The sequence below is a fragment of the Phyllobates terribilis genome, unplaced genomic scaffold, assembly GCF_046119375.1.
Source record: "Phyllobates terribilis strain yellow unplaced genomic scaffold, ASM4611937v1 Scaffold_2__4_contigs__length_985480577, whole genome shotgun sequence".
Classification (NCBI taxonomy): domain Eukaryota; kingdom Metazoa; phylum Chordata; class Amphibia; order Anura; family Dendrobatidae; genus Phyllobates; species Phyllobates terribilis.
This window is the reverse complement of record NW_027362762.1, coordinates 576,332,014-576,356,655: the sequence shown is the minus strand read 5'-3', so window position 1 is coordinate 576,356,655 and position 24,642 is coordinate 576,332,014.

The window sequence follows — 24,642 nt, the reverse complement described above, 5'->3', positions numbered from 1 at the left end:
GTAGAGTTCCATCGTGTGGGGACATCACACACCAGTCGGTGTGCCGGAAGCTGCAAATGCTGCTGCAACACAGCAAAGGCGGCGGAAGCTGTAGCCAACTTTTGAAAATGAGCTGACAGGTGGCGTACTTTTACGAGCAGATCTGGCAACTTTGGGTATGATTTAAGAAATCGCTGAACCACGAGGTTAAGTACATGAGCCAGGCATGGTACGTGTGTGATCTCGCCTCGCCTCAGAGCCGCCACCAGGTTACGGCCATTTTCACACATGACCATGCCTGGATATAGGTTCAGCGGTCTCAGCCACAGATCTGCCTGCTCTTTCACAACTGTCCACAACTCACCAGCAGTGTGAGATTTATCTCCTAAGCTTATGAGTTTCAGCACAGCCTGTTGCCGCTTGGCTGAGGCAGTGCTTCCAGCTTGTAACTGATGTGGTGATATCTGAGATGGAAGCTGAACGTGAGGAGGAGGAGGATGATGCGCAGGAGCTGTACACTCTGGGGGCAACTCTGATTGACATAGGGCCCGCAATCCTCAGTGTGGGGAGGATGTGTTCCGTCCCAAGGTCCGACTGGGTCCCGGCTTCCACTATGTTTACCCAGTGTGCCGTCAGGGAGATGTACCGTCCCTGCCCACAAGCACTTGTCCACTTGTCTGTTGTCAGGTGGACTTTCCCAGTAACTGTGTTGTTGAGGGCATGGCAGATGTTTTGGGACACGTGCTTGTGTAGTGCGGGGATGGCACACCGGGCAAAATAGTGTCGGCTGGGGACCGAGTACTGAGGGATGGCCACCGCCATAAGGTTGCGGAAGGATTCCATCTCCACCAGCCTAAAATGCAGCATTTCCAGCGCAAGCTGTCGTGAAATGTGCGAATTTAGGACTGTGGCCTGTGGGGCGTTGGCTGCGAATTTGCGCTTTCGTTCAAAGCTCTGGGATATGGAAAATTGAACGCTGCGGTGGGATGTGGAAGTGGACGTTGATGCTATTTCTTGAGAAACTGCCATAACAAGTGAAGACTGAGAGGAGGGGGCATCTTTTCATGCAGTATGGACAGGGGATTGCCTTGCACGCACAACAGGGGGCTCTATTACACGTACAACAGCGGAAGCAGTGGTGACACCCACTGACACTGGTTGTGGACCCTGGGGTTCGCCCCATAAAGTTGGGTGCTTTGCTGCCATGTGCCTGATCATGCTGGTGGTGGTCAGGCTGGTAGTTTTGTCACCTCCTGCTGATTCTGGCATGGCAGGTGGTACAAATGGCCTTTTTGGGGTTATCAGCAGAGTCTTTAAAAAAATTCCAGACTCTGGAAGACCTACCAGTTGTACTGGCAATGTCCCTCGTGCTGGTGTTTCGGGGAACTGTTGCCCACCTTCTGTGTGCGGCCACCATACTGCTTCTTCCTGCTTGTTGGTGTACTCTGCCTCCCTCCCCCTGTGTGCTGCTTGCCTCGCTCTGCGTGTCCTCCTGCCACGTTGGGTCAGTTACTAGATCATCCACCACCTCTTCCTCTTCCACTTGCGCACCACGATCCTCCCCCTCACTTCGTGGCAATTGTGTCTCGTCATCGTCCACCTCTTGTGACAAATTGCCAGCGTCGACTTCTTGTGCCCGTGGCTGTTCAAATATTTGGGCATCGCTACATGGGATCTCCTATTCCACCACTTCAAGCGGAGAAGGCGAGGGGCACAAATATGTAAATGGACCAGTGAACAGCTCTTCAGAGTGTCCAAGTGTGGCATCAGTTGCTGTCTGACAACACTCAGGATGGTGGGAGGAAGGAGCATCAGGGTGGGGAGGAGTATGCGGTCGAGACTCACGGCTACTAAAACTTGACTGTGTGGAAGACAGACCGGAGGTGGTTTTGCCCAGGTAACTGGAAGTATTATCTGCAATCCAATTAATAACCTGTTCACACTGATCAGTTCGCAATACTGGTGTTGTAGTGTTCTTCCCTAGTAATTCGGTCAAGAAGTGGGAGCGAGAAGATGTGGCTGTTGGTTGTGGCATATTTTCACCTAGGCTACAGCCCCGTCATCTACACGCACCATCACCAGAATGTCCAGTTCCACATCCCTTGCCACGCGCCTTGCCCATTGTAAATGAAGTAAAATAGCTTACACTCGCAGTATCAATGGAAAAAGGGTAATAAAATGGAGATTAGAACCATGGAAGAGGAAAACCACAGATCTATTTCTCTAGCCTACTCCATAATCTTTTAAACAGATATATTTGTGACTGAACAGACAGGGAGACACTATTACTGTTTTTTTAACGTAAACCAGGCCAAAAGCTGGATAATACAGAGAATTGAACCGTTGAACTGCAAAACCACAGTTTTAATTTACTGGCATCTACCAGACTTTTTTAAAAGATATATTTGGGGCTGAACAGTCAGTGACACACTCAAACTGTTTTTTTATGTAATAAAGGCCCAAAAGTGGATTATACAGATATTTGAACCGTGGAGCTGCAAAACCACAGTTATAGTTATGTGACGTACACCAGACTCTTTTAAACAGATATATTGGTGTCTGACCAGTCAGGGAGACACTTACAGTTTTTTTTTACAGCAAAAAATGCAAAAAGCAGGATAATACAGAGATTTGACCCGTGGAACTGCAAAACCACAGTTATATTTTTTTGGCCTACACCAGACTCTTTTACATAGATATATTGGTGTCTGAACAGTCACAGACACACTCAATTTTTTTTTTGGGGGGAGGATACCAAAAGGTTAATAAGACGCGTATTTGGACAGTCTTCCTGGCCCCTGAGACTGGGGTGATAAGTCTAGCAATTTGACCAACAGGAGCACACAGGACTGTAATGCAGCGTTTGCTGGTATAACCACTGCGTCTCCTATACAGCCTGCCTGCCTGTCTGATATCTGGGATGGATATTAGTCCAGAAAGGACTGTTTGTTTGATTTGGCTGGCTTTAGAGACACTACACTACTTATGTTGCACTATATATCTCTCCGTAAGTCAGCAGCACTCTCCCTACACCGTCTGATCTGGAGCGACTGTGTCCAAGATCGGGCGTTTTAAATACTCGAGGTGATGCTGTGCGGGAGGCCAATCACAGTAGTGCCCACAAACAACATGGCTGTGGCATTACAGTGACTGGTTGGCAATTCCTGCATGTTCATTGGCTCTGTAAAGAGCGCCAAACGTGCAAGGCGGAGACCAGAGCTCCCGCCCGAGTAACCCGGAAATGCTCGGTGCTCGCCGAACATCCCGAGTAGCGTGATGTTTGGGCGAGTAACGAGCAGTGTCGAGCATGCTCGCTCAACACTAGCTAGCACCATTCCTCCATGCGAACTACATGTGGTTACTGTCTAGCACCACTCATAGAGGCCGAACACATATGGATAAGGGCTAGCACCACTCCTAGAGGCAGAATACATAGGGTTACTGTTTGGCACGACTCTTAGATACCGACTACATGTGGTTACTGCCTATCACCCCTCCTAGAGGAAGAATACATGTGGATAATGTCTAGCAACACTCATAGAGGCAGAACACTTGGGGTTACAGTCTAGCACCATTCCTAGAGACAGAATATATGGGGTTGATGACTAGCCTCACTCCTAAAGGCAGAAGACGTGTGATTACTGGCTAGCACCACTAGTAGAGGCAGAATACATGTAGTTACTGGCTAGCACCACTCCTATAGGCAGAAGACTTGGGGATACTGAATAGCGCCACTCCCAGAGGCAGTTTATATGTGAGTACTGGCTAGCATCACTCCTAGAGGCAGAAGACATGGGGTTACTGGCTAGCAGCACTCCTAGAGGCAGAAGACATGGTATTACTGGATGTTACCACTCCTAGAGGCAGACTACATAGGGTTACTGCCTAGCACCACTCCTAGAGGCAAAATACATGGGGTTACTGTGTAGCACCTCTCCTAAATGCAGAGTACTTTTGGTTACTGGCTAGCACCACTCCTAGATGCAGACCACATGTGTTTATGGGCTAGCACCACTCCTAGAGGCAGAATACAAGGGGTTACTGGCTAGTAGAGATGAGCGGTGTTCTACTCGAACTGTTCGCTAATCTCAAATTCGAGGTGTTTTGAGCGGCGAACACAAACGATTTGAAAAAATCCGGCTGTTCGAGGTTATGTTCGATAACTGTTCGTGCATCAAAATCATAACTGGATTTTTTCACTGTAATGCTGATAATCAATGTTAATATGCAGTTTGAGTGTACAGCGGTGCGGGGGGATGGGCAGGGGATGGATCTCTGCATAAATAATGAAGATCTCCATTTTTTTTTCTCTTTCCCGCATTTACAGTGGGGAGGTGCAGTCTGTCAGCCTATCAACAGCGCACACACGGAGCAAACTGCTTTTTTTCACACAAGCAAGGGCATGTGTCATTGGCTGTGTATGTCACATGTCCTTGCCCTATAAGACCCAGCCATTTGCCCCGTCGCCACCATTTTCTCACTGCTGCAGCTGCATGTTAGATGGCAGCGCTGTTGCTGTGTGCGCTATACTTTCAGTGTTAATTTTGAGCCAATTTTCTCAGAAATATACAGATAGCTTGGCAGTAGGGAATAGTTGTGATTGCATTCCTTTTGGGGACTAGGTTACAGCATTTCCTACGACTTTTAGCAGGCAGGTCTGTGCTCTTAAATAGATAGGTTGGGAGTAAAGACTAATTGTAATTGCAATCCTTTTCAGGGCTAGGTTACATCAGTTCCTATCACTTTTTGCCAGGCAGGTCTGTGCCAGTGCTGTGCAAGTGTTTTCACAGCATTTGGCTAAAACCTAGCTAAGCAAATTCTTTTTGGCCTCTCGCAGTGTGTGTTAGTCAGTGGAGTAGCCTATCTGTGTTGCAAGCTATACCACCTGTGTATAGAATACAATTTTTTTTACTGCACCAAGACAAGTAAAACCTTTTGGGCATAGCATCATTCTATTAGGCCATCTATACTAAGCTCCACCAGCTTGCAAATTACAAATAATTTTTAGCTGCATCTAGATTGGAAAATAAATTTGGGCTTGTAGCAGAGTGTGGGACTTATTCTTAGTCCATCTATACTAAGCTCCAACAGTTTGCAAATTACAAATAATTTTTATCTGCATCTAGATCGGAAAATAATTTTGGGCTTGTAGCAGTGTGTGGGACTTATTCTTAGTCCATCTATACTAAGCTCCACCAGCTTGCAAATTACAAATAATTTTTATCTGAATGCTAGCTCAGAAAATAATTTTAGGCTTGTAACAGTGTGTGGGACTTACTCTTAGTCCATCTATACTAAGCTCCACCAGCTTGCAAATTACAAATTATTTTAATTTGCATCTAGCTCGGAAAATAATTTTGGGCTTGTAGCAGTGTGTGGGACTTATTCTTAGTCCATCTATAGTAAGCTCCACCAGCTTGCAAATTAAAAATAATTTTTATCTATACCTAGCTCGGAAAATAATTTTGGGCTTGTAGCAGTGTGTGGGACTTATTCTTAGTCCATCTATACTAAGCTCCACCAGCTTGCAAAGTACAAATAATTTTTATCTGCATCTAGCTTGGAAAATAATTTTGGGCTTGTAGAAGTGTGTGGGACTTATTCTTAGTCCATCTATACTAAGCTCCACCAGCTTGCAAATTACAAATAATTTTTATCTGTATCTACCTCAGAAAATATTTTTGGGCTTGTAGCAGTGTGTGGGACTTATTCTTAGTCCTTCTACACTAGGCTCCACCAGCTTGCAAATTACAAATAATTTTTATCTGCATCTAGCTCGGAAAATAATTTTGGCCTTGAAGCAGTGTGTGGGACTTATTCTTAGTCCATGTATACTCAGCTCCACCAGCTTGCAAATTACAAATAATTTTTATCTGCATCTAGCTCGGAAAATAATTTTGGGCTTGTAGCAGTGTGTTGGACTTATTCTTAGTTCACCTATACTAAGCTCCACCAGCTTGCAAATTACAAATAATTTTTAGCTGCATATAGCTCGGAAAAAAATTTTGGGCTTGTAGTAGTGTGTGGGACTTATTCTTAGTCCATCTATACTAAGCTCCACCAGCTTGCAAATTACAAATAATTTTTATCTGCATCTAGCTCGGAAAATAATTTTGGGCTTGTAGCAGTGTGTGGGACTTATTCTTAGTCCATCTATACTAAGCCACACCAGCTTGCAAATTACAAATAATTTTTATCTGAATGCTAGCTCAGAAAATAATTTTAGGCTTGTAACAGTGTGTGGGACTTACTCTTAGTCCATCTATACTAAGCTCCACCAGCTTGCAAATTACAAATTATTTTAATTTGCATCTAGCTCGGAAAATAATTTTGGGCTTGTAGCAGTGTGTGGGACTTATTCTTAGTCCATCTATAGTAAGCTCCACCAGCTTGCAAATTAAAAATAATTTTTATCTACACCTAGCTCGGAAAATAATTTTGGGCTTGTAGCAGTGTGTGGGACTTATTCTTAGTCCATCTATACTAAGCTCCACCAGCTTGCAAAGTACAAATAATTTTTATCTGCATCTAGCTTGGAAAATAATTTTGGGCTTGTAGAAGTGTGTGGGACTTATTCTTAGTCCATCTATACTAAGCTCCACCAGCTTGCAAATTACAAATAATCTTTATCTGTATCTACCTCAGAAAATATTTTTGGGCATGTAGCAGTGTGTGGGACTTATTTTTAGTGCTTCTACACTAAGCTCCACCAGCTTGCAAATTACAAATAATTTTTATCTGCATCTAGCTCGGAAAATAATTTTGGCCTTGAAGCAGTGTGTGGGACTTATTCTTAGTCCATGTATACTCAGCTCCACCAGCTTGCAAATTACAAATAATTTTTATCTGCATCTAGCTCGGAAAATAATTTTGGGCTTGTAGCAGTGTGTTGGATTTATTCTTAGTCCACCTATACTAAGCTCCACCAGCTTGCAAATTGCAAATAATTTTTAGCTGCATATAGCTCGGAAAATAATTTTGGGCTTGTAGTAGTGTGTGGGACTTATTCTTAGTCCATATATACTAAGCTCCACCAGCTTGCAAATTACAAATAATTTTTATCTGTATCTAGCTCAGAAAATAATTTTGGGCATGTAGCAGTGTGTGGGACTTATTCTTAGTCCATCTATACTAACCTCCACCAGCTTGCAAATTACAAATAATTTTTACGTGCATCTAGCTCGGAAAATAATTTTGGGCTTGTAGCAGTGTGTGGGACTTATTCTTAGTCCATGTATACTAAGCTCCACCAGCTTGCAAATTACAAATAATTTTTACGTGCATCTAGCTCGGAAAATAATTTTGGGCTTGTAGCAGTGTGTGGGACTTATTCTTATTCCACCTATACTAAGCTCCACCAGCTTGCAAATTACAAATAATTTGTATCTGCATCTAGCTTGGGAAATAATTTTGGGCTTGTAGCAGTGTGTGGGGCTTATTCTTAGTCCATCTAAACTAAGCTCCACCAGCTTGCAAATTACAAATAATTTTTATCTGCATCTAGCTCGGAAAATAATTTTGGGCATGTAGCAGTGTGTGGGACTTATTCTTAGTCCATCTATACTAACCTCCACCAGCTTGCAAATTACAAATAATTTTTACGTGCACCTAGCTCGGAAAATAATTTTGGGCTTGTAGCAGTGTGTGGGACTTATTCTTAGTCCATGTATACTAAGCTCCACCAGCTTGCAAATTACAAATAATTTTTACGTGCATCTAGCTCGGAAAATAATTTTGGGCTTGTAGCAGTGTGTGGGACTTATTCTTATTCCACCTATACTAAGCTCCACCAGCTTGCAAATTACAAATAAATTGTATCTGCATCTAGCTTGGAAAATAATTTTGGGCTTGTAGCAGTGTGTGGGACTTATTCTTAGTCCATCTAAACTAAGCTCCACCAGCTTGCAAATTACAAATAATTTTTATCTGCATCTAGCTCGGAAAATAATTTTGGGCTTGTAGCAGTGTGTGGGACTTATTCTTAGTCCATCTATACTAAGCTCCACCAGCTTGCAAATTACAAATAATTTTTATCTGAATGCTAGCTCAGAAAATAATTTTAGGCTTGTAACAGTGTGTGGGACTTACTCTTAGTCCATCTATACTAAGCTCCACCAGCTTGCAAATTACAAATTATTTTAATTTGCATCTAGCTCGGAAAATAATTTTGGGCTTGTAGCAGTGTGTGGGACTTATTCTTAGTCCATCTATAGTAAGCTCCACCAGCTTGCAAATTAAAAATAATTTTTATCTACACCTAGCTCGGAAAATAATTTTGGGCTTGTAGAAGTGTGTGGGACTTATTCTTAGTCCATCTATACTAAGCTCCACCAGCTTGCAAATTACAAATAATTTTTATCTGTATCTACCTCAGAAAATATTTTTGGGCTTGTAGCAGTGTGTGGGACTTATTCTTAGTCCTTCTACACTAAGCCCCACCAGCTTGCAAATTACAAATAATTTTTATCTGCATCTAGCTCGGAAAATAATTTTGGCCTTGAAGCAGTGTGTGGGACTTATTCTTAGTCCATGTATACTCAGCTCCACCAGCTTGCAAATTACAAATAATTTTTATCTGCATCTAGCTCGGAAAATAATTTTGGGCTTGTAGCAGTGTGTGGGACTTATTCTTAGTCCACCTATACTAAGCTCCACCAGCTTGCAAATTACAAATAATTTTTAGCTGCATATAGCTCGGAAAATAATTTTGGGCTTGTAGTAGTGTGTGGGACTTATTCTTAGTCCATGTATACTAAGCTCCACCAGCTTGCAAATTACAAATAATTTTTACGTGCATCTAGCTCGGAAAATAATTTTGAGCTTGTAGCAGTGTGTGGGACTTATTCTTAGTCCATGTATACTAAGCTCCACCAGCTTGCAAATTACAAATAATTTTTACGTGTATCTAGCTCGGAAAATAATTTTGGGCTTGTAGCAGTGTGTGGGACTTATTCTTATTCCACCTATACTAAGCTCCACCAGCTTGCAAATTACAAATAATTTGTATCTGCATCTAGCTTGGAAAATAATTTTGGGCTTGTAGCAGTGGGTGGGACTTATTCTTAGTCCATCTAAACTAAGCTCCACCAGCTTGCAAAATACAAATAATTTTTATCTGCATCTAGCTCGGAAAATAATTTTGGGCTTGTAGCAGTGTGTGGGACTTATTCTTAGTCCATCTATACTAAGCTCCACCAGCTTGCAAATTACAAATAATTTTTACGTGCATCTAGTTCGGAAAATAATTTTGGGCTTGTAGCAGTGTGTGTAACTTGTTCTTAGTCCATCTATACTAAGCTCCACCAGCTTGCAAATTACAAATACTTTTTATCTGCATCTAGCTCGGAAAATAATTTTGGGCTTGTAGCAGTGTGTGGGACCCATTCTTAGTCCATCTAAACTAAGCTCCACTAGCTTGCAAATTACAAATAATTTTTATCTGCATCTAGCTCGGAAAATAATTTTGGGCTTGTAGCAGTGTGTGGGACTTATCCTTAGTCCATCTATACTAAGTTCCACCAGCTTGCAAATTACAAATAATTTTTACGTGCATCTAGCTCGGAAAATAATTTTGGGCTTGTAGCAGTGTGTGGGACTTATTCTTAGTCCATCTATACTAAGCTCCACCAGCTTGCAAATTACAAATAATTTTTACGTGCATCTAGCTCGGAAAATAATTTTGGGCTTGCAGCAGTGTGTGGAACTTGTTCTTAGTTCATCTATACTAAGCTCCACCAGCTTGCAAATTACAAATAATTTTTATCTGCATCTAGCTCGGAAAATAATTTTGGGCTTGTAGCAGTGTGTGGGACTTATACTTATTCCACCTATATAAGCTCCACCAGCTTGCAAATTACAAATAATTTTTAACTACATCTAGCTAGGAAAATAATTCTGGGCTTGTAGCAGTGTGTGGGACTTATTCTTAGTCCATCTATCCTAAGCTCCACCAGCTTGCAAATTACAAATAGTTTTATCCGCATCTAGCTCGTAAAATAATTTTTGGCTTGTATCAGTGTGTGGTACTTATTCTTAGTCCATCTATACTTATCTCCACCAGCTTGCAAATTACAAATAATTTTTAGCTGCATCTAGCTTGGAAAATAATTTTGGGCTTATAGCAGTGTGTGGGACTTGTTCTTAGTCCATCTATACTAAGCTCCATCGGCTTGCAAATTACAAATATTTTTTACCTGCATCTAGCTCGGAAAGTAATTTTGAGCTTGAAGCAGTGTGTGGGACTTATTCTTAGTCCATCTACACTAAGCTTCACCAGCTTGCAAATTACAAATAATTTTTAGCTGCATCTAGCGTGGAAAATAATTTTGGGCTTGTAGTAGTGTGTGGGACTTATTCTTAGTCCATCTATACTAAGCTACACCAGCTTGAAAATTACAAATAATTTTTATCTGCATCTAGCTCGGAAAATAATTTTGGGCATCTAGCAGTGTTTGGGACTTATTCTTAGTCCATCTATACTAACCTCCACCAGCTTGCAAATTACAAATATTTTTTACGTGCATCTAGCTTGGAAAATAATTTTGGGCTTGTAGCAGTGTGTGGTACTTATTCTTAGTCCATGTATACTAAGCTCCACCAGCTTGCAAATTACAAATAATTTTTATCTGCATCTAGCTCGGAAAATAATTTTGGACTTGTAGCAGTGTGTTGGACTTATTCTTATTCCACCTATACTAAGCTCCACCAGCTTGCAAATTACAAATAATTTTTATCTGCATCTAGCTCGAAAAATAATTTTGGGCTTGTAGCAGTGTGTGGGACTTATTCTTAGTCCATCTAAACTAAGCTCCACCAGCTTGCAAATTACAAATAATTTTTATCAGCATCTAGCTCGGAAAATAATTTTGGGCTTGTAGCAGTGTGTGGGACTTATTCTTAGTCCATCTATACTAAGCTCCACCAGCTTGCAAATTACAAATAATTTTTACGTGCATCTAGCTCGGAAAATAATTTTGGGCTTGTAGCAGTGTGTGGGACTTATTCTTAGTCCATCTATACTAAGCTCCACTAGCTTGCAAATTACAAATAATTTTACCTGCATCTAGCTCGTAAAATAATTTTGGGCTTGTATCAGTGTGTGGTACTTATTCTTAGTCCATCTATACTTATCTCCACCAGCTTGCAAATTACAAATAATTTTTAGCTGCATCTAGCTTGGAAAATAATTTTGGGCTTATAGCAGTGTGTGGGACTTGTTCTTAGTCCATCTATACTAAGCTCCACCAGCTTGCAAATTACAAATATTTTTTACCTGCATCTAGCTCGGAAAGTAATGTTGAGCTTGAAGCAGTGTGTGGGACTTATTCATAGTCTATCTATACTAAGCTTTAGCAGCCTGCAAATTACAAATAATTTTTAGCTGCATCTAGCTCGGAAAATAATTTTGGGCTTGTAGTAGTGTGTGGGACTTATTCCTAGTCCATCTATACTAAGCTACACCAGCTTGCAAATTACAAATAATTTTTATCTGCATTTAGCTCGGAAAATAATTTTTGGCATGTAGCAGTGTGTGGGACTTATTCTTAGTCCATCTATACTAAGCTCCACCAGCTTGCAAATTACAAATAATTTTTAGCTGCATCTAGATTGGAAAATAAATTTGGGCTTGTAGCAGAGTGTGGTACTTATTCTTAGTCCATGTATACTAAGCTCCACCAGTTTGCAAATTACAAATAATTTTTATCTGCATCTAGATCGGAAAATAATTTTGGGCTTGTAGCAGTGTGTGGGACTTGTTCTTAGTCCATCTATACTAAGCTCCACCAGCTTGCAAATTACAAATAATTTTTATCTGAATGCTAGCTCAGAAAATAATTTTAGGCTTGTAACAGTGTGTGGGACTTACTCTTAGTCCATTTATACTAAGCTCCACCAGCTTGCAAATTACAAATTATTTTAATTTGCATCTAGCTCGGAAAATAATTTTGGGCTTGTAGCAGTGTGTGGAACTTATTCTTAGTCCATCTTTAGTAAGCTCCACCAGCTTGCAAATTAAAAATAATTTTTATCTACACCTAGCTCGGAAAATAATTTTGGGCTTGTAGCAGTGTGTGGGACTTATTCTTAGTCCATCTATACTAAGCTCCACCAGCTTGCAAAGTACAAATAATTTTTATCTGCATCTAGCATGGAAAATAATTTTGGGCTTGTAGAAGTGTGTGGGACTTATTCTTAGTGCATCTATACTAAGCTCCACCAGCTTGCAAATTACAAATAATTTTTATCTGTATCTACCTCAGAAAATATTTTTGGGCTTGTAGCAGTGTGTGGGACTTATTCTTAGTCCTTCTACACTAGGCTACACCAGCTTGCAAATTACAAATAATTTTTATCTGCATCTAGCTCGGAAAATAATTTTGGCCTTGAAGCAGTGTGTGGGACTTATTCTTAGTCCATGTATACTCAGCTCCACCAGCTTGCAAATTACAAATAATTTTTATCTGCATCTAGCTCGGAAAATAATTTTGGGCTTGTAGCAGTGTGTTGGACTTATTCTTAGTCCACCTATACTAAGCTCCACCAGCTTGCAAATTACAAATAATTTTTAGCTGCATATAGCTCGGAAAATAATTTTGGGCTTGTAGTAGTGTGTGGGACTTATTCTTAGTCCATCTATACTAAGCTCCACCAGCTTGCAAATTACAAATAATTTTTATCTGCATCTAGCTCGGAAAATAATTTTGGGCATCTAGCAGTGTTTGGGACTTGTTCTTTGTCCATCTATACCAAGCTCCACCAGCTTGCAAATTACAAATATTTTTTACCTGCATCTAGCTCGGAAAGTAATGTTGAGCTTGAAGCAATGTGTGGGATTTATTGTTAGTCCATCTATACTAAGCTTTACCAGCTTGCAAATTACAAATAATTTTTAGCTGCATCTAGCTCGGAAAATAATTTTGGGCTTGTAGTAGTGTGTGGGACTTATTCCTAGTCCATCTATACTAAGCTACACCAGCTTGCAAATTACAAATAATTTTTATCTGCATTTAGCTCGGAAAATAATTTTTGGGATGTAGCAGTGTGTGGGACTTATTCTTAGTCCATCTATACTAACCTCCACCAGCTTGCAAATTACAAATAATTTTTACGTGCATCTAGCTCGGAAAATAATTTTGGGCTTGTAGCAGTGTGTGGGACTTATTCTTAGTCCATGTATACTAAGCTTCACCAGCTTGCAAATTACAAATAATTTTTATCTGCATCTATCTCGGAAAATAATTTTGGGCTTGTAGCAGTGTGTGGGACTTATTCTTATTCCACCTATACTAAGCTCCACCAGCTTGCAAATTACAAATATTTTTTATCTGCATCTAGCTCGGAAAATAATTTTGGGCTTGTAGCAGTGTGTGGGACTTATTCTTAGTCCATCTAAACTAAGCTCCACCAGCTTGCAAATTACAAATAATTTTTACCTGCATCTAGCTCGGAAAGTAATTTTGAGCTTGAAGCAGTGTGTGGGACTTATTCTTAGTCCATCTATACTAAGCTTCACCAGCTTGCAATTTACAAATAATTTTTATCTGCATCTAGCTCGGAAAATAATTTTGGGCTTGTAGCAGTGTGTGGGACTTATTCTTAGTCCATCTATACTAAGCTCCACCAGCTTGCAAATTACAAGTAATTTTTAGCTGCATCTAGCTTGTAAAATAATTTTGGGCTTATAGCAGTGTGTGGCACTTGTTCTTAGTCCATCTATACTAAGCTCCACCAGCTTGCAAATTACAAATAATTTTTACCTGCATCTAGCTCGGAAAGTAATTTTGGGCTTGAAGCAGTGTGTGGGACTTATTCTAAGTCCATCTATAGTAAGCTTCACCAGCTTGCAAATTACAAATAATTTTTATATGCATCTAGCTCGGAAAATAATTTTGGGCTTGTAGCAGTGTGTGGTACTTATTCTTATTCCACCTATACTAAGCTCCACCAGCTTGCAAATTACAAATAATTTGTATCTGCATCTAGCTTGGAAAATAATTTTGGGCTTGTAGCAGTGTGTGGGACTTATTCTTAGACCATCTAAACTAAGCTCCACCAGCTTGCAAATTACAAACAATTTTTATCTGCATCTAGCTCGAAAAATAATTTTGGGCTTGTAGCAGTGTGTTGGACTGATTCTTAGTCCATCTATACTAAGCTCCACCAGCTTGCAAATTACAAATAATTTTTACGTGCATCTAGTTCGGAAAATAATTTTGGGCTTGTAGCAGTGTGTGGGACTTATTCTTAGTCCATCTAAACTAAGCTCCACTAGCTTGCAAATTACAAATAATTTTTATCTGCATCTAGCTCGGAAAATAATTTTGGGCTTGTAGCCGTGTGTGGGACTTATCCTTAGTCCATCTATACTAAGCTCCACCAGCTTGCAAATTACAAATAATTTTTACGTGCATCTAGCTCGGAAAATAATTCTGGGCTTGTAGCAGTGTGTGGGACTTATTCTTAGTCCATCTATACTAAGCTCCACCAGCTTGCAAATTACAAATAATTTTATCCGCATCTAGCTCGTAAAATAATTTTGGGCTTGTAGCAGTGTGTGGGACTTATACTTATTCCACCTATATAAGCTCCACCAGCTTGCAAATTACAAATAATTTTTATCTACATCTAGCTAGGAAAATAATTCTGGGCTTGAAGCAGTGTGTGGGACTTATTCTTAGTCCATCTATACTAAGCTCCACCAGCTTGCAAATTACATATAATTTTTTCCGCATCTAGCTCGTAAAATAATTTTGGGCTTGTATCAGTGTGTGGTATACTTATTCTTAGTCCATATATACTTATCTCCAACAGCTTGCAAATTACAAATAATTTTTAGCTGCATCTAGCTTGGAAAATAATTTTGGGCTTATAGCAGTGTGTGGGACTTGTTCTTAGTCCATCTATACTAAGCTCCATCAGCTTGCAAATTACAAATATTTTTTACCTGCATCTAGCTCGGAAAGTAATTTTGAGCTTGAAGAAGTGTGTGGGATTAATTCTTAGTCCATCTATACTAAGCTTCACCAGCTTGCAAATTACAAATAATTTTTAGCTGCATCTAGCTCGGAAAATAATTTTGGGCTTGTAGTAGTGTGTGGGACTTATTCTTAGTCCATCTATACTAAGCTACACCAGCTTGCAAATTACAAATAAATTTATCTGCATCTAGCTCGGAAAATAATTTTGGGCATGTAGTAGTGTTTGGGACTTATTCTTAGTCCATCTATACTAACCTCCACCAGCTTGCAAATTACAAATAATTTTTACGTGCATCTAGCTTGGAAAATAATTTTGGGCTTGTAGCAGTGTGTGGTACTTATTCTTAGTCCATGTATACTAAGCTCCACCAGCTTGCAAATTACAAATAATTTTTATCTGCATCTAGCTCGGAAAATAATTTTGGGCTTGTAGCAGTGTGTGGGACTTATTCTTAGTCCATCTAAACTAAGATCCACCAGCTTGCAAATTACAAATAATTTTTATCAGCATCTAGCTCGGAAAATAATTTTGGGCTTGTAGCAGTGTTTGGGACTTATTCTTAGTCCATCTATACTAAGCTCCACCAGCTTGCAAATTACAAATAATTTTTACGTGCATCTAGCTCGGAAAATAATTTTGGGCTTGTAGCAGTGTGTGGAGCTTGTTCTTAGTCCATCTATACTAAGCTCCACCAGCTTGCAAATTACAAATAATTTTTATCTACATCTAGCTAGGAAAATAATTCTGGGCTTGTAGCAGTGTGTGGGACTTATTCTTAGTCCATCTATACTAAGCTCTACTAGCTTGCAAATTACAAATAATTTTATCCGCATCTAGCTCGTAAAATAAGTTTTGGCTTGTATCAGTGTGTGGGACTTATTCTTAGTCCATCTATGCTTATCTCCACCAGCTTGCAAAATACAAATCATTTTTAGCTGCATGTAGCTTGGAAAATAATTTTGGGCTTATAGCAGTGTGTGGGACTTGTTCTTAGTCCATCTATACTAAGCTCCACCAGCTTGCAAATTACAAATATTTTTTACCTGCATCTAGCTCGGAAAGTAATTTTGAGCTTGAAGCAGTGTGTGGGACTTATTCTTAGTCCATCTATACTAAGCTTTACCAGCTTGCAAATTACAAATAATTTTTAGCTGCATCTAGCTCGGAAAATAATTTTGGGCTTGTAGTAGTGTGTGGGACTTATTCCTAGTCCATCTATACTAAGCTACACCAGCTTGCAAATTACAAATAATTTTTATCTGCATTTAGCTCGGAAAATAATTTTGGGCATGTAGCAGTGTGTGGGACTTATTCTAAGTCCATCTATACTAACCTCCACCAGCTTGCAAATTACAAATAATTTTTACGTGCATCTAGCTCGGAAAATAATTTTGGGCTTGTAGCAGTGTGTGGGACTTATTCTTAGTCCATGTATACTAAGCTTCACCAGCTTGCAAATTACAAATAATTTTTATCTGCATCTATCTCGGAAAATAATTTTGGGCTTGTAGCAGTGTGTGGGACTTATTCTTATTCCACCTATACTAAGCTCCACCAGCTTGCAAATTACAAATATTTTTTATCTGCATCTAGCTTGGAAAATAATTTTGGGCTTGTAGCAGTGTGTGGGACTTATTCTTAGTCCATCTAAACTAAGCTCCACTAGCTTGCAAATTACAAATAATATTTATCTGCATCTGGCTCGGAAAATAATTTTGGGCTTGTAGCAGTGTGTGGGACTTATTCTTAGTCCATCTATACTAAGCTCCACCAGCTTGCAAATTACAAATAATTTTTACGTGCATCTAGCTCTGAAAATAATTTTGGGCTTGTAGCAGTGTGTGGGACTTATTCTTAGTCCATCTATACCAAGCTCCACCAGCTTGCAAATTACAAATAATTTTTACGTGCATCTAGCTCAGAAAATAATTTTGGGCTTGTAGCAGTGTGTGAAATTTGTTCTTAGTCCATCTATACTAAGCTCCACCAGTTTGCAAATTACAAATAATTTTTATCTGCGTCTAGCTCGGAAAATAATTTTGGGCTTGTATCAGTGTGTGCTACTTATTCTTAGTCCATCTATACCTATCTCCACCAGCTTGCAAATTACAAATAATTTTTAGCTGTATCTAGCTTGGAAAATAATTTTGGGCTTATAGCAGTATGTGGGACTTGTTCTTAGTCCATCTATACTAAGCTTCACCAGCTTGCAAATTACAAATAATTTTTATCTGCATCTAGCTCGGAAAATAATTTTGGTCTTGTAGCAGTGTGTGGGACTTATTCTTAGTCCATCTATACTAAGCTCCACCAGCTTGCAAATTACAAATAATTTTTAGCTGCATCTAGCTTGTAAAATAATTTTGGGCTTATAGCAGTGTGTGGGACTTGTTCTTAGTCCATCTATACTAAGCTCCACCAGCTTGCAAATTACAAATAATTTTTACCTGCATCTAACTCGGAAAGCAATTTTGGGCTTGAAGCAGTGTGTGGGACTTATTCTAAGTCCATCTATACTAAGCTTCACCAGCTTGCAAATTACAAATAATTTTATCTGCATCTAGCTTGGAAAATAATTTTGGGCTTGTAGCAGTGTGTGGGACTTATTCTTAGTCCACGTATACTAAGCTCCACCAGCTTGCAAATTACAAATAGTTTTTATCTGCATCTAGCTGAGAAAATAATTTTGGGCTTGTAGCAGTGTGTGGTACTTATTCTTACTCCATCTATACTAAGCTCCACCAGCTTGCAAATTACAAATAATTTTTTCCTGCATCCAGCTCGGAAAATAATTTTGGGCTTGTAGCAGTGTGTGGAGTTTGTTCTTAGTCCATCTATACTAAGCTCCACCAGCTTGCAAATTACAAATAATTTTTATCTGCATCTAGCTCGGAAAATAATTTTGGGCTTGTAGCAGTGTGTGGGACTTATTCCTAGTCCAACTATACTAAGCTACACCAGCTTGCAAATTACAAATAATTTTTATCTGCATTTAGCTCGGAAAATAATTTTGGGCATGTAGCAGTGTGTGGGACTTATTCTTAGTCCATGTATACTAAGCTTCACCAGCTTGCAAATTACAAATAATTTTTATCTGCATCTATCTCGGAAAATAATTTTGGGCTTGTAGCAGTGTGTGGGACTTATTCTTATTCCACCTATACTAAGCTCCACCAGCTTGCAAATTACAAATATTTTTTATCTGCATCTAGCTCGGAAAATAATTTTGGGCTTGTAGCAGTGTGTGGGACTTATTCTTAGTCCATCTAAACTAAGCTCCACTAGCTTGCAAATTACAAATAATATTTATCTGCATCTGGCTCGGAAAATAATTTTGGGCTTGTAGCAGTGTGTGGGACTTATTCTTAGTCCATCTATACTAAGCTCCACCAGCTTGCAAATTACAAATAATTTTTACGTGCATCTAGCTCTGAAAATAATTTTGGGCTTGTAGCAGTGTGTGGGACTTATTCTTAGTCCATCTATACTAAGCTCCACCAGCTTGCAAATTACAAATAATTTTTACGTGCATCTAGCTCAGAAAATAATTTTGGGCTTGTAGCAGTGTGTGAAATTTGTTCTTAGTCCATCTATACTAAGCTCCACCAGTTTGCAAATTACAAATAATTTTTATCTGCATCTAGCTCGGAAAATAATTTTGGGCTTGTATCAGTGTGTGCTACTTATTCTTAGTCCATCTATACCTATATCCACCAGCTTGCAAATTACAAATAATTTTTAGCTGCATCTAGCTTGGAAATAATTTTGGGCTTATAGCAGTGTGTGGGACTTGTTCTTAGTCCATCTATACTAAGCTTCACCAGCTTGTAAATTACAAATAATTTTTATCTGCATCTAGCTCGGAAAATAATTTTGGTCTTGTAGCAGTGTGTGGGACTTATTCTTAGTCCATCTATACTAAGCTCCACCAGCTTGCAAATTACAAATAATTTTTAGCTGCATCTAGCTTGTAAAATAATTTTGGGCTTATAGCAGTGTGTGGGACTTGTTCTTAGTCCATCTATACTAAGCTCCACCAGCTTGCAAATTACAAATAATTTTTACCTGCATCTAACTCGGAAAGCAATTTTGGACTTGAAGCAGTGTGTGGGACTTATTCTAAGTCCATCTATACTAAGCTTCACCAGCTTGCAAATTACAAATAATTTTATCTGCATCTAGCTTGGAAAATAATTTTGGGCTTGTAGCAGTGTGTGGGACTTATTCTTAGTCCATGTATACTAAGCTCCACCAGCTTGCAAATTACAAATAATTTTTATCTGCATCTAGCTGAGAAAATAATTTTGGGCTTGTAGCAGTGTGTGGGACTTATTCTTAGTCCATCTATACTAAGCTCCACCAGCTTGAAAATTACAAATAATTTTTTCCTGCATCTAGCTCGGAAAATAATTTTGGGCTTGTAGCAGTGTGTGGGACTTACTCTTAGTCCATGTATACTAAGCTCCACCAGCTTGCAAATTACAAATAATTTTTATCTGCATCTAGCTCGGAAAATAATTTTGGGCTTGTAGCAGTGTGTGGGACTTATTCTTATTCCACCTATACTAAGCTCCACCAGCTTGCAAATTACAAATATTTTTTATCTGCATCTAGCTCGGAAAATAATTTTGGGCTTGTATCAGTGTGTGGTACTTATTCTTAGTCCATCTATACTTATCTCCACCAGCTTGCAAATTACAAATAATTTTTAGCTGCATCTAGCTTGGAAATAACTTTGGGCTTATAGCAGTGTGTGGGACTTGTTCTTAGTCCATCTATACTAAGCTCCACCAGCTTGCAAATTACAAATATTTTTTACCTGCATCTAGCTCGGAAAGTAATTTTGAGCTTGAAGCAGTGTGTGGGACTTATTCTTAGTACATCTATACTAAGCTTCACCAGCTTGAAAATAACAAATAATTTTTATCTGCATCTAGCTTGGAAAATAATTTTGGGCTTTTAGCAGTGTGTGGGACTTATTATTCGTCCATCTATATTAAGCTCCACCAGCTTGCAAATTACAAATAATTTTTAGCTGCATCTAGCTTGTAAAATAATTTTGGGCTTATAGCAGTGTGTGGGACTTGTTCTTAGTCCATCTATACTAAGCTCCACCAGCTTGCAAATTACAAATAATTTTTACCTGCATCTAGCTCGGAAAGTAATTTTGGGCTTGAAGCAGTGTGTGGGACTTATTCTTAGTCCATCTATACTAAGCTTCACCAGCTTGCAAATTACAAATAATTTTATCTGCATCTAGCTCGGAAAATAATTTTGGGCTTGTAGCAGTGTGTGGGACTTATTCTTAGTCCATGTATACTAAGCTCCATCAGCTTGCAAATTACAAATAATTTTTATCTGCATCTAGCTGGGAAAATAAATTTGGGCTTGTAGCAGTGTGTGGGACTTATTCTTAGTCCATCTATACTAAGCTCCACCAGCTTGCAAATTACAAATAATTTTTACGTGCATCTAGCTCGGAAAATAATTTTGGGCTTGTAGCAGTGTGTGGAACTTGCTCTTAGTCCATCTATACTAAGCTCCACCAGCTTGCAAATTAAAAATAATTTTTATCTACACCTAGCTCGCAAAATAATTTTGGGCTTGTAGCAGTGTGTGGGACTTATTCTTAGTCCTTCTACACTAAGCTCCACCAGCTTGCAAATTACAAATAATTTTTATCTGCATCTAGCTCGGAAAATAATTTTGGCCTTGAAGCAGTGTGTGGGACTTATTCTTAGTCCATGTATACTCAGCTCCACCAGCTTGCAAATTACAAATAATTTTTATCTGCATCTAGCTCGGAAAATAATTTTGGGCTTGTAGCAGTGTGTTGGACTTATTCTTAGTCCACCTATACTAAGCTCCACCAGCTTGCAAATTACAAATAATTTTTAGCTGCATATAGCTCGGAAAATAATTTTGGGCTTGTAGTAGTGTGTGGTACTTATTCTTAGTCCATCTATACTAAGCTCCACCAGCTTGCAAATTACAAATAATTTTTATCTGCATCTAGCTCGGAAAATAATTTTGGGCATGTAGCAGTGTGTGGGACTTATTCTTAATCCATCTATACTAACCTCCACCAGCTTGCAAATTGCAAATAATTTTTACGTGCATCTAGCTCGGAAAATAATTTTGGGCTTGTAGCAGTGTGTGGGACTTATTCGTAGTCCATGTATACTAAGCTCCACCAGCTTGCAAATTACAAATAATTTTTATCTGCATCTAGCTCGGAAAATAATTTTGGGCTTGTAGCAGTGTGTGGGACTTATTCTTCTTCCACCTATACTAAGCTCCACCAGCTTGCAAATTACAAATAATTTTTATCTGCATCTAGCTCGGAAAATAATTTTGGGCTTGTAGCAGTGTGTGGAACTTATTCTTATTCCATCTAAACTAAGCTCCACCAGCTTGCAAATTACAAATAATTTTTATCTGCATCTAGCTCGTAAAATAATTTTGGGCTTGTAGCAGTGTGTGGGACTTATTCTTAGTCCATCTATACTAAGCTCCACCAGCTTGCAAATTACAAATACTTTTTATCTGCATCTAGTTCGGAAAATAATTTTGGGCTTGTAGCAGTGTGTGGGACTTATTCTTATTCCACCGATACTAAGCTCCACCAGCTTGCAAATTACAAATATTTTTTATCTGCATCTAGCTCGGAAAATAATTTTGGGCTTGTAGCAGTGTGTGGGACTTATTCTTAGTCCATCTAAACTAAGCTCCACTAGCTTACAAATTACAAATAATATTTATCTGCATCTGGCTCGGAAAATAATTTTGGGCTTGTAGCAGTGTGTGGGACTTATTCTTAGTCCATCTATACTAAGCTCCACCAGCTTGCAAATTACAAATAATTTTTACGTGCATCTAGCTCTGAAAATAATTTTGGGCTTGTAGCAGTGTGTGGGACTTATTCTTAGTCCATCTATACTAAGCTCCACCAGCTTGCAAATTACAAATAATTTTTACGTGCATCTAGCTCAGAAAATAATTTTGGGCTTGTAGCAGTGTGTGAAATTTGTTCTTAGTCCATCTATACTAAGCTCCACCAGTTTGCAAATTACAAATAATTTTTATCTGCATCTAGCTCGGAAAATAATTTTGGGCTTGTATCAGTGTGTGCTACTTATTCTTAGTCCATCTATACCTATATCCACCAGCTTGCAAATTACAAATAATTTTTAGCTGCATCTAGCTTGGAAATAATTTTGGGCTTATAGCAGTGTGTGGGACTTATTCTAAGTCCATCTATACTAAGCTTCACCAGCTTGCAAATTACAAATAATTTTATCTGCATCTAGCTTGGAAAATAATTTTGGGCTTGTAGCAGTGTGTGGGACTTATTCTTAGTCCATGTATACTAAGCTCCACCAGCTTGCAAATTACAAATAATTTTTATCTGCATCTAGCTGAGAAAATAATTTTGGGCTTGTAGCAGTGTGTGGGACTTATTCTTAGTCCATCAATACTAAGCTCCACCAGCTTGCAAATTACAAATAATTTTTTCCTGCATCTAGCTCGGAAAATAATTTTGGGCTTGTAGCAGTGTGTGGGACTTACTCTTAGTCCATGTATACTAAGCTCCACCAGCTTGCAAATTACAAATAATTTTTATCTGCATCTAGCTCGGAAAATAATTTTGGGCTTGTAGCAGTGTGTGGGACTTATTCTTATTCCACCTATACTAAGCTCCACCAGCTTGCAAATTACAAATATTTTTTATCTGCATCTAGCTCGGAAAATAATTTTGGGCTTGTATCAGTGTGTGGTACTTTTTCTTAGTCCATCTATACTTATCTCCACCAGCTTGCAAATTACAAATAATTTTTAGCTGCATCTAGCTTGGAAATAACTTTGGGCTTATAGCAGTTTGTGGGACTTGTTCTTAGTCCATCTATACTAAGCTCCACCAGCTTGCAAATTACAAATATTTTTTACCTGCATCTAGCTCGGAAAGTAATTTTGAGCTTGAAGCAGTGTGTGGGACTTATTCTTAGTACATCTATACTAAGCTTCACCAGCTTGAAAATTACAAATAATTTTTATCTGCATCTAGCTTGGAAAATAATTTTGGGCTTGTAGCAGTGTGTGGGACTTATTCTTCGTCCATCTATATTAAGCTCCACCAGCTTGCAAATTACAAATAATTTTTAGCTGCATCTAGCTTGTAAAATAATTTTGGGCTTATAGCAGTGTGTGGGACTTGTTCTTAGTCCATCTATACTAAGCTCCACCAGCTTGCAAATTACAAATAATTTTTACCTGCATCTAGCTCGGAAAGTAATTTTGGGCTTGTAGCAGTGTGTGGAACTTGCTCTTAGTCCATCTATGCTAAGCTCCACCAGCTTGCAAATTAAAAATAATTTTTATCTACACCTAGCTCGCAAAATAATTTTGGGCTTGTAGCAGTGTGTGGGACTTATTCTTAGTCCATCTATACTAAGCTCCACCAGCTTGCAATGTACAAATAATTTGTGTCTACATCTAGCTTGGAAAATAATTTTGGGCTTGTAGAAGTGTGTGGGACTTATTCTTAGTCCATCTATACTAAGCTCCACCAGCTTGCAAATTACAAATAATTTTTATCTGTATCTACCTCAGAAAATATTTTTGGGCTTGTAGCAGTGTGTGGGACTTATTCTTAGTCCTTCTACACTAAGCTCCACCAGCTTGCAAATTACAAATAATTTTTATCTGCATCTAGCTCGGAAAATAATTTTGGCCTTGAAGCAGTGTGTGGGACTTATTCTTAGTCCATGTATACTCAGCTCCACCAGCTTGCAAATTACAAATAATTTTTATCTGCATCTAGCTCGGAAAATAATTTTGGGCTTGTAGCAGTGTGTTGGACTTATTCTTAGTCCACCTATACTAAGCTCCACCAGCTTGCAAATTACAAATAATTTTTACGTGCATCTAGCTCGGAAAATAATTTTGGGCTTGTAGCAGTGTGTGGGACTTATTCGTAGTCCATGTATACTAAGCTCCACCAGCTTGCAAATTACAAATAATTTTTATCTGCATCTAGCTCGGAAAATAATTTTGGGCTTGTAGCAGTATGTGGGACTTATTCTTCTTCCACCTATACTAAGCTCCACCAGCTTGCAAATTACAAATAATTTTTATCTGCATCTAGCTCGGAAAATAATTTTGGGCTTGTAGCAGTGTGTGGAACTTATTCTTATTCCATCTAAACTAAGCTCCACCAGCTTGCAAATTACAAATAATTTTTATCTGCATCTAGCTCGTAAAATAATTTTGGGCTTGTAGCAGTGTGTGGGACTTATTCTTAGTCCATCTATACTAAGCTCCACCAGCTTGCAAATTACAAATACTTTTTATCTGCATCTAGTTCGGAAAATAATTTTGGGCTTGTAGCAGTGTGTGGAACTTGTTCTTAGTCCATCTGTACTAAGCTCCACCAGCTTGCAAATTACAAATACTTTTTATCTGCATCTAGCTCGGAAAATAATTTTGGGCTTGTAGCAGTGTGTGAGACTTATTCTTAGTCCATCTAAACTAAGCTCCACTAGCTTGAAAATTACAAATAATTTTTATCTGCATCTAGCTCGGAAAATAATTTTGGGCTTGTAGCAGTGTGTGAGACTTATTCTTAGTCCATCTAAACTAAGCTCCACCAGCTTGCAAATTACAAATAATTTTTATCTGCATCTA